The following is a 12,827-nucleotide window of genomic DNA, read 5'->3' on the forward strand; positions in this document are numbered from 1 at the left end:
ACCTTAAATCTACAGATGCCTGTCAGCCCCTATAACATAGAGCTGTCATGCCAGCTGCTCTGAGCGCAGCTCAGCTGTCCATATTCACTTAGCTTCTCAATTTCATCTGGCATTGTCCAGGGAAGAGAGCCGAGCCTGCCTACTGACTCTGTGTTTGACCTTGGGTAGTTTGCAGGCAGCATTAGTCACTGGTGTCATCACAGCACCTGAGATGGCACACGAGGACATCCTGGAGCAGCTGCTCCAAACTCCCACTCGATGAAACCAACCACAGAAGAAGAGGAAGAAACCATTTCAGTGACTAGCAAAAAGAGTTCTTCATTGAAGTGCAGTTTTCTACAACGAATTGCTTCTGTATTTTTATGCATGGTAAGTAAAAGCAGAAATGTTTTAACCATGAGCATTTCTGTTAGTGGTGTTCTGAAAAGTGGTTCTCTGATTAATCTCTTTTCCTGTGTTAAGTGACCAATTTAAGAGGCAGTCATGTATGATATCTAAACCAGGAACTGCTTATCTTATGGGAATGAAGGATTTGTACCAAGTGCTTACTTGAGAAAGCTGCCTTGGAATGATGATAAGCCAAGGGTAATCAATATGCAGCCATCTACTGCTTAAATGTTTTCCACACCAGTCTACTAAAGATTAAGCAACATTTCTGGAATATTTTTCTTTTTAAATAACCTTTTGAGCATTAAGCATAAAGTTTCCTGAAATGCTTAGAATCAGATAAAATTTATCTTCTTGACTCGAACATTAATAAAAATCATCCCGGTTTAATTTAAATCAGCAGAGTTTTATCGCTGACTTCAATAATGCTGGAATTTCAATCTTCGTGCTCTTATTTCAACATTAAATCTGCCTTGCTAGTACTCCTGTGCTTTTGTATGTATGTATGTGAGTCCAGTGCAGGATAAAGGCAGCCCAGATCAGATCCATCTTTCCCTTTTCAGTAAGATTATATGACATTTTAAGAATTAGATGTATGCCAAACTATTTGAATAAAGCAGAACAGGTTTTCTTATAATAAACCATACTGGAAAAAATTCAGAGATTTCCTTGAAAAATCTCTACTCTTCCATTATCCTGTGAAAGAATCATAAATAACAATCTTTACTGTTTGTGTAGAAGAGGTTATTTTAGAGGCCTCTTTGTCACATGAACTCCTGTCATGTCATGGTAAGGACATTTGTTTGGAAAGTCTAGGGCTGTGCAATTTTGGAAAGCTTCCCTGTAATGTTTGAAAAGGTAGATGCAATCTCCTCCTAAGGTCACTCAAGGGATATGTAGTGTCATTAATTGTTAGGGCTTGCACTGAAGATATTTGACTTTCTAACATACTGCATAGTGGAGGAGTAAGGTTGTTTAAGTGTTCAAGTGATAAAACAGCCAGACAATTACATATGTGTCAATTTTTTCAAATATTCACCTTATACCATGGCATAACTACTCAAAAAATGTATATGTAGCACTACTTTTAACCCAAGAAAGGACCTTTTCATAGAGTCATTTTCATTTTATAATGGTTTGTGTTCCAGGAACAAGGGAAGGGACCTTTAAAGATCATCTAACCCCTGCCATGGAAAAGGATGTTTTTCACTAGATCAGGTTGCTCAAAGCTTTACCTAACATGACTTCAAACACTTCCAGGGATGGGGCTTCCTGTGGAAGTGGCAACTTCTTGGCAAACAATTCCAGCATCTCACCACTCTCCTCATGAAAAATACCTTCCTTACATCCAGTCTAAATTTACCCTCATTCCACTTAACACCATTACTCCTGGCCTCATTACTACAGGCCTTAGTACAGAGTCTGTCTCCATCTTTTGGATAAGCCATTCTAAGTATTGAAAGGCCACAAGTTTTTCACAGTTTTAATATATTGTTTTTTCATTGCAGGGAAAACTCCAATGTCAGCAAACTGACAGTGGCAGGAAAGCAGAGCATTGCTAAGCATGAGTGAATTTATAGAATCCATCTTCATAAGAACCAGAATATTCTTTGGGCAGAGCTTGCATTTCCACTTTACATGTCCACTATACCTACAGCAGCGGTATCCTACGTATGGCTGTCATAGTAATGACAATAAATATAGATATTGTCATTGGGATCATCACTGCCCACAGATTTCTGAAGACATGAAGGTATTTGTTTTCAGGGAAAGAAAAAGTCATTTAGACAAATGAGTCTTGTAGACTAAAGTGATGCTTCATGAAAGGGAGCTGCTATTAAAAAGACTTTCATTTGTGCTCCCTGAACTGATCTGACAGAGCATGTTTGGATTGTTTTGCCCTTTGGCAACTCTCAGTTTATTTTGTTTACTTAAATATTATGTAACCAGAGGGTTACACAATAATAATGATAATAATAATAATAAGGTTAGAGGAGAACTACGTACCTCCCAGGTTTAAGGCAGGCAGCTGTGTCATGGTCTGCAGGAGACAGAGCAAACTGCTTCTGATAGAGCTCTAGGCAGAGCTTTAGGGCTGCAGGATCCTCCTCTAAGGAGTTACCCAAAAAAGTCAATGTCACAGAATGGACCCAGATATTTAGGGCAAGGAGAGTCGCTGAGGAGGGGAAGCAGATGGGAACTAGTGGTTTCCCTGTAATTTCATGGCAAATAATCACATATGCAGGACAAGTCCCAGATCTACCCTCTGGCTTTCAAAAGCAATTTTGAAAATATTTACAATGTCTGGCATTTTTTGTGTGTCTGCTGCACTTTATGCAGAAACCAGCTGGTGAATAAAAAGCCAAATATTTCTCTTTGTAGTTGGTATGCAGGTAATATCTCCCATGGTCAGTCTGAACAGCTGCTCTGTCAGAAGGTCCTAGATATCCTTTATTGCTTCTAAATGAACAACCATAGAACAGTTTCTGTGTGGTCTTTGCTCTACTGTGTAGCTAGAGGATGCTGATGCTCTTCAAATAGCTGTAGTATTATGAAGTGTTAGAAATTCTTGTGCTGACTTGGTATTAATGGTCATATTTCCAAAAAATGCCTCTTCTACAGAAATGAACAAATTTTGAACCTCTAAATAGGCTGGGAACAAAGCCACACTGAGTGCATTTCCTCTCAAGCTCTGGGGGTTTTTTTTAATTTAGTTGGGTTTTTGGGTTTTTTGGGGGTTTTTTTTGTTTGTTTGTTTTGTTTTGTTGGTGTTTTTTGGGGGTTTTTTTGGGGTTTTTTTTGGGTTTTTTTGGTTTTGTTTTGTTTTGTTTTGATCTCTAGTCCTGTGTTGTAACTGTTGGGAGACAAGTACTAACCATCAGACTTCACTAGAGTATGCTGCAGGAACCTCCAATGGGCTGGGAGCCTGTACTGCACATCCCAGGTGCTAAGGAGGGAATAGCAGGCTGAGGCAAATGTAACAGCTTTCCTGGTGACATCTACTACATATTTTGTTATTTGGCCAGCTGGAGCATTGCAACTCATGCAACAACTATCTACTAACACAAGGGCTGGAAGGCACTTTGCAAGGCACTTTGCAAGGTTTTGACTGATTTGGTGATGTTTTTAATTAGTAAAAAGGGAGCAGTTAAGCATTAAATGTGTACAAACCCCTGAGAAGAAGAAATAGCCCACTGAAAATTACTACTTTGAGTCAATTCCCAAGCTTATACACTACTACCAGCACAACTTAGCTTTATGGAAGTATGTTAGGATCTTTTTGGTGCCGTTTCTGGAAGCTGTCAGTTCAGGCAGGGAGATTTTGTGAGGTATCCCACAGGAGAAGTGGTGCTGGGAGGGCAGGGACACGACCTACCACTGGTCAGTAATTCCCCTGGGATCAGCTGCACTGCCTGTGCTGGCTCTCACCCCGGCCAGCATCGGGCTCTGCTGCCACTGACACCAGCTGGCTCAGCACAGGGCAGCTCTGGAGGAAGCACGAAAGCCAGGTGTAACCAGCACTGCCCCCATGATCCCTGTGGGTCCCTTCTAGCCCAGGATATCCTAAATTCGACAGTACTCTGCTTCAGGGTGGAGCTGACAGATCTACAGCACAGCACGCTGTGCTGCCTGCCCTTGTGGGCTCTAGGCTCAGCAATTAATTAATGTGCCACTTCACAGCACAGATATCCAAAATACTTCCAGAAAGGTAAAGGGTAGAAAGGGCCCCTTCCTATGACTCTCTAGGCAGCTGACCAAACAGCCATTAGACAAGTATTCAGTCAATAAATAGATGGAATACAATGTTGAGCATACACTATACAGCACAAAGTGTTTGGGATGATTAAGCTTCCCAAAAAACAGGGGAAAAATTAAAATAATCAAAGAATAAATATAAATTATTGTACATTTCTCTAAGATTTGTTCTTCAAATATCAAAGTTCTGAAATAAATTGTTGAAACTGGATATCATCCCATCTCAGACTTCAAATGCTCCATTTCAAAAGGATTGAGTGTCCTTCTGCTTATTACTTTGAAACTTGGTATTGATGACAATCAAAAGACTCAGTATTGATAAAATTACAGTCTTATAGCCAAAACCTGAAACATGGCCTTAATGATGGGAACCCCCCACATTTATCTGCCAGTTTGCAAGCAAGTATTTTAAGTTTCTTTTGATGAGGGGATCAGTCCTTTCTAGGACTTGTACCTAAAATTCATACAAAACTTAGCTTTCAAAAATGCTTCCCTTCACTGGGGAAATACGATACTATTTTACTGGCCTAATAACAGTGAACACAACCAAATTTCAGGTGCATTATGCTTCAGTCAGTAGCAATATTTTACCTCCTGACTTTAGACAAAAACATGCTCGAAGATTTTTGACAATTTATGTTCCAGACTTGCTTCATTTTCCAATAGGGGTGCAATTCCCTCAGGTAGCATTTTAGTTGTATTGTTGATGCTTTCAAAGAATTGTCTATGTGTAAACAAAGTTGTTAAACCCATACTTCACCAGTTTTCACAAACTGATTCAGAAATCAGGAATTTCAGACAACTTAAGTAGCAGAATTCAAGATGTAAATATAAAATCAGTTTCCTGAAAAATGGCTGTGCACCATGGGAAAGCAAAAGTAAAAGCTGAGCTTGATTTCAGGTTGAGAACTGTAGATGCAAACAGTATCACAGAATTTAATGAGCATGCACACAGAGAATACAGCTCTAGACAAATTCTCAAGTGATCACTTGCAGAAATAGGCTTCTTTGGAACTTTTCATAAATCAAGCTGTTTAAATTGCCTTTCACTCTGTAATGCACTGCAAATAATCCAATCAATGCTTTTCACTTCTTGATGCCTTGGTAAATTCTGGGATTACTGAAAAGGGCCTGGAGTAGGAAGCCTTTCAAAAGACAGGGTGTAGTTTCTGCTTTGTTGCTGTTTTTCTAGAGGTACATGGGTTTCTCACCTCTGTTTCTCATCCTTCAATTTCCCAGTTTGTTGTTGTTGTTGTTTTGTTTTGGTTTTGTTTTTTTTTTTTTTTTTTTTTTTTGTTTTTTTTGTTGTTGTTGTTGTTGGGGGTTTTTTTTAAGCTGGGATAATGCTACCGAACGTTTCAATAGTCAAAAAGTGAAGCAAGAGAGCAACTTACTATTCCCTTACAGTTTCAAACTTAATTGCATCAAAGATGCTATTATTCACTGAAATGCTGGAGGACAGTAATTATTAGCAAACTCCTGATGTTATTTGGTCCTCTTTGTGTTCTTTCCACTCATCTCTTTTCATTTCTCCACCAAAGGCTGCTAGGAACGGTTTGATTGACAGCAAACTTACTTTGAAAGTATCTGACCTTGGGATGACAGGGTAGGTGAAAGAACTGGGAGCCTGACAATTAGAAGCTCTGATGTTGGTGGATATGCACTTACTGGCATTGATCAGCTGCACTGGCTGTCAGGGGTGTGATACAGCGCTTTGTGTTTTCTTTCCATTAATGACCATAAGTCATTACGGAATAAGAATAAAAACCAGAAAATAGAGTCACACAGCTGTCTCAAAAAGTTAAGGCTTAAAGGCAAATCACTAGTCATGTTTGCGAAGAAATCTCAAAGTTTCCTTTGAGTACAAGGTTTGCAGCTGATTTGGGGACCAAGCATCTTAATCAGTGGCCTCAATGAAGAGAAGTTGGAGAGGATGAGCAGCCTATGGAGCCTGTCCTCTGAGAAGAGGCTGAGGGAGAGCTGCTTAGCCTGGAGAAGAGGAGGAAAAGAGGGGATCTAAAAGCTGCCTATAGCCACTTACAGTCACAAAGCTATGGAATCTCCTCTGTGCCAGGCCATGTAATAGCAGGCCACAGGCTGCACCTCGGGAAGTTCAGGCTGGATAGTAAGAGAAGTTGTTTCTCCAGGAGGGTGGTGGAACAGTGAAACATGCTCTCCAGGGAGATGGCAGTCTTTAGGGGCTTTTAAGATTTAGGAAGACAGAGCCATGGCTGACCTGCTCTGATGTTGGGAGTAACCCTACTGGAGCAGAAGGCTGGGCTAGACTGGCCTGACAACTGTTGTTCCTGTGATTCTGCATTATTTCCCTAGTAAGTTAGATAGCAATGATCTGTTCTAGATTATATCTAGATTATCTGTTCTGACAACTGTTGTTCCTGTGATTCTGCATTATTTCCCTAGTAAGTTAGATAGCAATGATCTGTTCTAGATTATATCTAGATTATCTGTTCTGACAACTGTTGTTCCTGTGATTCTGCATTATTTCCCTAGTAAGTTAGATAGCAATGATCTGTTCTAGATTATAGGTAATGCCTCTATCAGGTACATTGGGAAACCTGAGATTCTGCCTAGGCTTTGTTTAGGAACCTTATGATGTTCAAGCAGTAAATAGTATTTCACTGTAACTTGGTCACAACCAAGTTTGGTTTGTGCTTTTTAGGTATGTTCTGGATAAGCTGTGTCAAAGTTCTCTAGGAAACAAGTTTCCACAGAAGTGCTCAGTACCAGAAGTTTTTCACCACACCAAATTTAGCAGCAAGTCAGATGCATGGGCCTTTGGTACGTATGGAATTTCACATGTGAATTTGTACATATATATGCCATTACATTTGGATTTCATCAACTTGTTAAGCAGAAATGTTAGACATTTAACACACTGAAGGGCCACAAAAAGCAGTTACAGTTTGTGTTCTTGTTCAATATTTTTATGCAAAGCTCTACCATAGTTGGATTTTTAGCCCTAGGATTCTTCTTTTAGGCAAACAGAAACTCTGCCCACTCTACATTTGCTACATATGTGTTCAATATGGTAAACTTTGGCAGTGGAGATCAAGTCAAATCCTTGGTCTGTCTAGACCATAAATCAGTGTTGCCCAGCTGTGGAAGAGCCTCTCTGGGAGCTGGGACTCTGAATCTCAGAAAAAAAGTATATCTGTTTGCAGATCACTTCCCACCAGGAGTTTCAAACATTTGAACTTCTACTTCTGTGGTTTCAAGCTGTGATTTCCAAATCCCCGGAGTCTGCTCAGTGTTTCTAAAAGTCTGCAAAAGGTGTCAAAGGAAAGGAAACCTTTTGTGAACAGGCTTGAATTCCACTTATCTGGGTCTGCTCCTCCAGAAGGAAAATTTTGGCAGCTGTCAAATTGATGAAAGATTGGCAACCCACTGTTCTTGGCATGGAAGCACAGTGAATAAAGCAGATAAAAGTGTTTCTGGATGTTGGGTTGCTTCTTATCTTTAACCTCAGCTAGCCTCCAGTGTTAACCACTCTGGCAGAGAAACAACTCATTCATGTCCTTAACAAGTTGTTTATAATATATCCAATTAAATCAGAAGTTGGATTTTGTGGTGATACTTTTCTTTTTGCTCCTATTGATTAAATCCTGGCCCCAGGCTTTACTTTCATTAGCGTCAATATTGGCATTAACTTCAATGAGAAATTTTATTTTTCCTTAGAAGATATTTTTCTCAGTTTAACACTATCCATTGATGCAGTGGAAGCAAGGGGAGAGTGGGATCAGTCAGTTCTTGTTTGATTGTTTTTAACTATAGAGCCTTTAAAGGGCTAAAGAACAGAACTGATGTATTCATATCCCAAAAGCAGATGTCAGAGAACAAAGAATCCTGGTTTTTTTATGTTATCATCAAGGAAAGCTGGGATTTGGATGCCATTTTAGTGTCACTGTGACACTACAATGTTCCAGTCTTCAAGCTGGAGTGAAATAAAAGATGCCATAAATTTCTTTAAAAAGAAAATTACAGCTAATATTATATATCATTGTGAAATAAATATTTCCTTTTTTTTTTTTTTTTTACTTTAGGGTAGGAATATTTATCACATATATTCAGTTACAAGCAAAATTGTTGCTTGCAAGGTCATAATTATGAATTAGTGATTATGATATTCAGTGTTTCTATTGCTTCTATGTACTCCATCGTTTAAAGGTATATATACAGCTGACACTGTAAAATATCTGGAAATCTTTCTCATACCAAAGAAGTGTATGTCCCACTCAGAAAAATCTGTATCTTTTTTCTTATTATTTTATGAAGACACAGATACCTATAGCTGTCATTTTGTTTTTCCTTCTCTCTGTGTACACAGACATACTTAAGAGGATGTTTGCATGTATTCTGCAGAAAATTCAGCCCAATATATTTAATTGCCTTCAAAAAATATATTTTGTAACTAACTTTATCACCTAAATTAATCTTCTTATGCAGTAGGAGTTGTTTTACATTCAGATACAGAATCACACTTGTCAGTCTTTTTTTTTTTTGACAATATTCTCAGAGTCTGATCATTTTTATGTTGCATGTGTATCTTGTTCTGTGAAAAAAAGACTTCTCTTGTATTTATTGGCATTCATTTCATGTCTGAATGTGGGAGGTGTTCACTTTGGGAAAGCAGCCCTATGAGCTTGATGAAGATTGCAGAAAGTTTCTCAAGGATACAGACTTTACAGAGCACAGCAGGTTTCAAACATCACCTACCAGATAACAGACAGCTGCTGGTATGAGGTACCCATGTACATCTGCACATACAAACTGGAGAAAACAAAATAACAGGAGCCACTAGGAATCCCTGCTGATAGCTGAACTGATGCTCATCATGAAAATATCCTTTAATAAATGCCGTTGCTTGTAAGAAATACATTCCATATTATCTAGTTCAGGAAATGAGGCACAAAAGCAGGTTGGCTCCTTTCTTTACAGAACCACGTATTTAAGCATAACACCTTTCAACATCAACAAATACAGGATGAGATTCCTCTCACATAATTTTAACAGTTTAAAAATTGTGTGCTGAGCTAAACTAAGTGTCTAAATTTCTTCTACAAATACAGCACCATTATTGGTACCTTCCCATGGTAATTTGCCCTTTCTCTCTCAGCAGCCACAGAATAAAAGATATTTGCCTTCCTGTATGGAGATTTTAAACACCAAACTTAGAAGAGACATCCAGTTTTATAGACAGCTAAATCTGTGTGAAATAACCCTGCCCTTACAACAGAAGGATGTGTTACCCCATCCATGAGTCTTCCAGGGGCTGTGAGTCAAATGCTGATCATGCTGGTTTTGAGATCTGCATCTCCTGTGCCAAAAATTATCCTGATTTATTGTTCCTCTTCACCTAAATTTTGATCAGCTGTCTGTAGACCAGGACTTGTTTCTAACCAGCTACAAAGACCTGTTTTGCACATTATTGATGACACGATGAAATGACTGTGATGTTCTCTTGGGCTTTTTAATATAATTGCCAGAAAAATGAGTAAAGTGACTTATATTAGAGGATATATTAATGCAAAGAAAGAAGATTAAACTATCACAAAGTAAGATAGATATAAAAAGTAAGTTAAATTTTATTTACCTCCTGCAACTTTATTTTAGCATGCAGAAGTTTGTAGTGAGTCACCGTCTATGAATTTCTGCATGTTAAAATCAAATAAAGAATGCAAATTGCAATTTTTGAATTATTTCAAAATTAAATAACTATACCTATCATCTTTGCTTCATTTAGCTACCATAACAATGCCCTGCTTTTTATCAGCTGTTACCATTCTTTTGAGGCATTGAGAGAAGGCAACAGAGCTTGAAAAATAAGAGTCAAACAGATGACTGTGCATTCTGGCTCCACATCACCTGTCTGCCATACAAGAGCTGAACCTGAAATCTGCCTGACATTACCCACCCTTATTATTCTATGTTTTAGTGTCCTTCTCATTTAATCAGGGGGTTGACCAAGAAGCATATGGAGAAAGCATTTCTGACACTCTGTGAGTGACAGACTTTGGAAGGATACTGTGGAAGAATATAATTTATTTTGTTAGCATTTTTTCAAAAGACTTCTCAGACACTGAGATACATATACCAATTATGTGCACTCCTTCAGTGCCTCCAAACTGTCATTGTTTGCCCTTAAGTGGAAATGTAAACAGGGAAATATATGCTTGGTGGGTTTTCTGATTATCATAACTCATCTGAATGTGTTTTTTCTTCATAATCACTTGAAGCTGACACCTAAAGTCAAACTTAGAACTACTGCAAGGGACAGCAACATAAATAGATATAGTCTCACTTTCAATTACTTAGAAATTGCTACAGGTAAAATATTATATCTGTTTTCTCACCAGTATTATTGACTCTAGTTTTGGCCCTCAGGGTGTATATTTGATTTGGAGTTCATTCTAAGTTGCATATTCAGGATATTTTCAATTTAGCAACATACGAGGCATCTAGTAGAGTGTTATTGCTTCCTGAAATAACAGGTAGAAATAAAGAAAATGTTTTATGCAGAATTCTACAGTCATTGCAACATTAAATGGTAAATTTGCTGATCTCGATAACACTTGAGAAGCAAAAATTTGAAGATAAATGAAAATGCTAATAATATAATTGCTTAGCCAAATATTTTCTACTGACACACTGAAATTTGGCTTCTGAAGTTAGTGCTTAAATAGGAGCACCCAAATTTCAAATGTGCACAGCACTACAAAAATTAGTGCTAACTTCAGCAAGTCTTGAAATACAGATACATCTGAAGCTACAAAACAGAGGCATCTAAACTTAGACATTAATAGTTGTAAAATGCTGATCTAATATGTATAAAGAGGTTTTAAAACAAAGTAACTTCTGAAATAAATCCTTTTCTCTCACCCCATATCTGAGCTAGTTCATCATGTGATGCTGGTAAGAGTCCAAGTGATGTCTGCTTGCCCTTTCCCTGATGGAGCTGGCCCAGTCCTAACAGGGACCTCTTCAGCTCTCGTTTGAGCTCACCTGAACCAAAGGAATAAAAAATGCAGGGTGCAGACATGTGGGGAACGAGGAGAGAGAGATGCAGGTCTCTGGCCAGACAGAGGCTCCCACTCCTGTGCTTGCCTGCATTGCTTGGTGCCAGCCCTGGGAGCTGGCTCTGAGAGCACATCCTTGTCTGTGTGGGGCTGCAGGCATGTTTGAGGGAAAGCTGCATTTGGGGTCATGCAAATGACCTTGGGCACCTGTGCAGGCCTGGGGCCATGGAACTGCGTGGGAGAAAGGGGCAAGGCTTGGTATGATGCTGCCCATGGACCAACCCAGTCCTAGGAGTGCTGGCTCAGAGAAAGGGTCAGGAAGGAGCGCTGACACTGAGAAAGCAGGAGAGGGAGGGCTCTCCCAGCAAAGAAGGTGTGGCCTAATGCATGCAGGTGATTTTTTTCATATAAACATTGTCTTTTTTTTTATGGTCTTCCAACACCCTGCTATATACTTGTAGTGGCTTTATATGTTGACAGTTCTGAATGGTGTTTTTTGATTCAGAGCACAGCTTTAAAAACTAATTGTATTGAAATCAAAGCTTTGCCATAATGAAAAAGTTACTCTTAACAACAGATCTGAAGAGGGGCAGCATGACTAATTACTTTATTTGATTGTCTCCAGAATTGCCATTCCTTTTTTGTGTTAATGCAAAATAAGTAGGAAGACCACAAATAGGTGATTTATTTATCCTAAAAGTCCAGCTCATGTACTAAGGTTTGGGGCTGTTATGGCAATGGAATATGTGGTATAGATAAGCAACTTAAAAAATGTATTTTCATTCCTTTGCATTAGTGTCTAGCTCGCCATTAATTAGTATCATCTGCTTACCATTTTGAACAGCTTCATTTAAGGATCTTGTCTCTTAAATAGGAAATGAATGTGCAGCATTATAACAGTGTTTTGTGAAGCTGTAGAGCCCAGATGTACTTTTCAGATATATGTTTGGCTGCTTTCTACAGATTGTGGTCATTTTGGAGGCCCTTGATTTTAAGAGTCCATGCATTTTCTGAGCATTTTTCACGCAGGATCATGTTTGTTATTGGCTCTTTCTTGCAATTCAGGACTGAGTATCAGAAAACCTTGTGTTTTTCAGTGACTGGACGTGTACAGATAAAACCACACTGGCATGGTTGCAGCTATGGTGGGGGACCTGCAAGACTCAGAATCATAGAAAATCTGGCTGAAAGGGTCCTCTGGAGGTCATCTAGCCACATTTTTCCACCATAGTGGGATTATCTCCACTGTTTCACCATCCATACCTTCATCTACCTGATCTCTGAACACTTCTAAAGGTAGAGATCCTACAGCCTCTCCCACAGTACAGAACAGGAAACCTGGTCCAGTGTTGTTCTATCCTCCATGTGAACAGACTTTGCTCTTCAGGTGCAACCAGAATTTCCCAAGCCTCAATCTACCGCCCCTTGTATGTAACAGCACAATTGTATTTGTTGTAGGCAGCATTTGTAATAGAGGAGGCAATGGCCAACTGTATAGTGAAAAATAACCAAAACCACTTTGATAATTTAGTATTAAGGAAGTTTCCATTTTTAATGTCAACACAAAAGAGATTTTTTTTTTGAGGGAGCATGGGCTACTTCGCCTCTACAGTACTTATCAAGCAAATAGTTAGAAAAATAACTTATGTT

At 38.9% G+C, this 12,827-nt stretch overlaps 1 long non-coding RNA gene across 1 annotated transcript in view; it reads left to right on the plus strand.

The window, feature by feature from the left end:
* Positions 1-282: 282 nt before the first annotated feature.
* The window catches only part of LOC121356214, a 46,445-nt gene continuing 33,900 nt past the window's right edge, over positions 283-12,827 (plus strand). The window contains exon 1 of the long non-coding RNA XR_005955525.1: positions 283-369. This is a non-coding gene — a long non-coding RNA (uncharacterized LOC121356214). The remainder of the gene's footprint in view (positions 370-12,827) is intronic.

The sequence above is a fragment of the Pyrgilauda ruficollis genome, unplaced genomic scaffold (assembly GCF_017590135.1).
Source record: "Pyrgilauda ruficollis isolate IOZ18807 unplaced genomic scaffold, ASM1759013v1 scaffold29, whole genome shotgun sequence".
Taxonomy (NCBI): Eukaryota; Metazoa; Chordata; class Aves; order Passeriformes; family Passeridae; genus Pyrgilauda; species Pyrgilauda ruficollis.